The following is a 4,314-nucleotide window of genomic DNA, read 5'->3' as shown; positions in this document are numbered from 1 at the left end:
TATGTCTTTGTTACTTGGTGTCAGTGTATGTCAAAATACTTGGTGTAAGTGTATGTCTTTGTTACTTGGTGTAATTGTCTGTCTTTGTTACTTGGTGTCAGTGCATGTCTGTGTTACTTGGTGTAAGTGTATGTCTTTGTTACTTGGTGTCAGTGTATGTCTTTGTTACTTGGCGTCAGTGTATGTCTGTGTTACTTGGTGTAAGTGTGTGCCTGTGTTACTGGGTATCAGTGTATGTCTTTGTTACTTGGTGTCCGTGTGTGTCTGTGTTACTGGGTGTCAGTGTATGTCTTTGTTACTGGGTCTCAGTGTATGTCTTTGTTAATTGGTGTAAGTGTGTGTCTGTGTTACTGGTTATCAGTGTCTGTCTTTGAAACTTGGTGTAAGTGTGTGTCTGTGTTACTGGGTATCAGTGTATGTCTTTGTTACTTGGTGTCAGTGTATGTCTGTGTTACTTGGTGTAAGTGTGTGTCTGTGTTACTGGGTGTCAGTGTGAGTCTGTGTTCCTTGGTGTAAGTGTGTGTCTTTGTGACTTGGTGTCCGTGTGTGTCTGTGTTACTGGGTGTCAGTGTATGTCTTTTTTACTGGGTCTCAGTGTATGTCAAAATACTTGGTGTAAGTGTATGTCTTTGTTACTTGGTGTAATTGTCTGTCTTTGTTTCTTGGTGTCAGTGTATGTCTTTGTTACTTGGTGTAAGTGTATGCCTTCGTTACTTGGTGTCAGTGTGTGTCTGTGTTACTGGGTATCAGTGTATGTCCTTGTGACTTGGTATCAATGTATGTCTTTGTGACTTTGTGTCAGTGTATGTCTTTGTTACTGGGTGTCAGTGTGTGTCTGTGTTACTTGGTGTGAGTGTATCAGTGTTTCTCTGTGTGACTGGGTGTCAGTGTGTGTTTGCTTGTGTTACTGGGTGTCAGTGACACTAGGTGTCAGTATTTAGTTTAGTTTAGAGATACAGCACTTAAACAGGCCCTTCGGCCCACCGAGTCTGTGCCGGCCATCAACCACCAATTTATACTAATCCTACACTAATCCCGTATTCCTAAGACATCCCCACCTATCCCTATATATTTCCCTACCACCTACCTATACTAGGGGCAATTTATGATGGCCAATTAACCGATCAACCTGCAAGTCTTTGGCATGTGGGAGGAAACCGGAGCACCCGGAGGAAACCCACGCAGGCACACGGAGAACTTGCAAACTCCGCACAGGCCGTACCCAGAATCGAACCCGGCTCCCTGGAGCTGTGAGGCTGCGGTGCCAAACACTGCGCCAATGTGCCCCCCGCCCCGCGCCCGTGTGTGCCTGGGTTACTGGGTATCAGTGTATGTCTTTGTTACTTGGTGTCAGTGTATGTCTGTGCTACTTGGTGTAAGTGTGTGTCTTTGTGACTGGGTATCAGTGTGTGTCTGTGTTACTTGATGTAAGTGTGTGTCTGTGTTACTGCGTATCAGTGTATGTCTTTGTGACTTGGTGTCAGTGTATGTCTTTGTTACTGGGTGTCAGTGTATGTCTGTGTTACTTGGTGTAAGTGTGTGTCTGTGTGACTGCGTATCAGTGTATGTCTTTGTGACTTGGTGTCAGTGTATGTCTTTGTTACTGGGTGTCAGTGTGTGTCTTTGTGACTTGGTGTAAGTGTGTGTCTGTGTTACTGGGTATCAGTGTATGTCTTTGTTACTTGGTGTCAGTGTATGTCAAAATACTTGGTGTAAGTGTATGTCTTTGTTACTTGGTGTAATTGTCTGTCTTTGTTACTTGGTGTAAGAGTGTGTCTTTGTTACTTGGTGTCAATGTATGTCTTTGTTACTTGGTGTCAGTGTGTGTCTGTGTTACTGGGTATCAGTGTATGTATTTGTGACTTGGTATCAGTGTACGTCTTTGTGACTTGGTGCCAGTGTATGTCCTTGTTACTGGGTGTCAGTGTGTGTCTGTGTTACTTGGTGTCAGTGTATGTCTTTGCTACTGTTTATCATTGTTTCTCTGTGTTATTGGGTGTCAGTGTGTATCTGTGGCACTAGGTGTCAGTATATAGTTTAGTTTCGAGATACAGCACCTTCACAGGCCATTCGGCAGACCGAGTCTGTGCCGACCATCAACCACCCATTTATACTAATCATACACTAATCCCGTATTCCTATCACATCCCCACCTATCCCTATATATTTCCCTATCCTCTACCTATTCTAGGGGCAATTTATGATGGCCAATTAACCTATCAACCTGCAACTCTTTGGCATGTGGCAGTAAACCGGAGCACCCGGAGGAAACCCACGCAGACACAGGGAGAACTTGCAAACTCCGCACAGGCAGTACCCAGAATCGAACCCGGGTCCCTGGAGCTGTGAGGCTGCGGTGCCAACCGCTGCGCCAATGTGCCCCCCCCCCCCCAGTGTGTGCCTGTGTTACTGGGTATCAGTGTATGTATTTGTTACTTGGTGTCAGTGCATGTCTGTGTTACTTGGTGTAAGCGTGTGTCTGTGTTACTGGGTGTCCGTGTGTGTCTGTGTTACTTGGTGTAAGTGTGTGTCTTTGTTACTTGGTGTCCGTGTGTGTCTGTGTTACTGGGTGTCAGTGTATGTCTTTGTTACTGGGTGTCAGTGTATGTCGTTGTTATTTGGGATCGGTGCATGTCTGTGTTACTGGGGGTCAGTGTATGTCTGCGTTACTTGGTGTAAGTGTGTGTCTTAGTTACTTAGTTTCAGTGTATGTCTGTGTTACTTGGTGCAAGTGTGTGTCTGTGTTACTGGGTGTCCGTGTGTGTCTGTGTTACTTGGTGTAAGTGTGTGTCTTTGTTACTTGGTGTCCGTGTGTGTCTGTGTTACTGGGTGTCAGTGTATGTCTTTGTTACTGGGTGTCAGTGTATGTCTTTGTTACTTGGTGTAAGTGTGTGTCTGTGTTACTGGGTGTCTGTGTATGTCTGTGTTACTTGGTGTAAGTGTGTGTCTGTGTTACTGGGTATCAGTGTATGTCTTTGTAACTTGGTGTCAGTGTATTTCTTTGTTACTGGGTGTCAGTGTGTGTCTTTGTGACTTGGTGTCAGTGTATGTCTTTGTTACTTGGTGTAAGTGTGTGTCTGTGTTACTGGGTATCAGTGTATGTCTTTGTTACTTGGTGTCAGTGTATGTCTTTGTTACTTGGTGTAATTGTCTGTCTTTGTTACTTGGTGTCAGTGTATCTCTGTGTTACTTGGTGTAAGTGTGTGTATTTGATACTTGGTGTAAGTGTATGACTTTGTTACTTTGTGTCAGTATATGTCTTTGTTACTTGGTGTCAGTGTATGACTGTGTTACTTGGTGTAAGTGTGTGCCTGTGTTACTGGGTATCAGTGTATGTCTTTGTTACTTGGTGTCAGTGTATGTCTGTGTTATTTGGTGTAAGTGTGTGTCTGTGTTACTGGGTGTCAGTGTGTGTCTGTGTTACTTGGTGTAAGTGTGTGTCATAGTTACTTGGTGTCCGTGTGTGTCTTTGTTACTTGGTGTCCGTGTGTGTCTGTGTTACTGGGTGTCAGTGTATGTCTTTGTTACTGGGTGTCAGTGTATGTCTTTGTTACTTGGTGTAAGTTTGTGTCTGTGTTACTGGGTATCAGTGTCTGTCGTTGTTACTTGGTGTAAGTGTGTGTCTGTGTTACTGGGTATCAGTGTATGTCTTTGTTACTTGGTGTCAGTGTATGTCCGTGTTACTTGGTGTATGTGTGTGTCTGTGTTACTGGGTATCAGTGTATGTCTTTGTGACTTGGTGTCAGTGTATGTCTTTGTTACAGGGTGTCAGTGTGTTTCTTTGTGACTTGGTGTCAGTGTATGTCTTTGTTACTTGGTGTAAGTGTGTGTCTGTGTTACTGGGTATCAGTGTATGTCTTTGTTACTTGGTGTCAGTGTATGTCAAAATACTTGGTCTAAGTGTATGTCTTTGTTACTTGGTGTCAGTGTCTGTCTGTGTTATTTGGTGCAAGTGTGTTTCTTTGTTACTTGGTGTAAGTGGATGTCTTTGTGACTTGGTATCAGTGTATGTCTTCGTGACTTGGTGTCAGTGTATGTCTTTGTTACTTGGTGTCAGTGTATGTCTTTGTAACTGTTTTCAGTGTCTCTCTGTGTTACTGGGTGTCATTGTGTGTTTGTTCGTGTTGCTGGGTGTCAGTGTGTGTCTGTGACACTAGGTGTCAGTATTTAGTTTAGTTTCGAGACACAGCACTGAAACAGGCCCTTCGGCCCACCGAGTCTGTGCCGACCATCAACCACCAATTTATGATAATCCTACACTAATTCCGTATTTCGATCACATCCCCACCTGTCCCTTTATATTTCCCGACCACC

Source organism: Heterodontus francisci, unplaced genomic scaffold, assembly GCF_036365525.1.
Source record: "Heterodontus francisci isolate sHetFra1 unplaced genomic scaffold, sHetFra1.hap1 HAP1_SCAFFOLD_56, whole genome shotgun sequence".
NCBI lineage: Eukaryota > Metazoa > Chordata > Chondrichthyes > Heterodontiformes > Heterodontidae > Heterodontus > Heterodontus francisci.
This window is presented reverse-complemented; position numbering follows the sequence as displayed.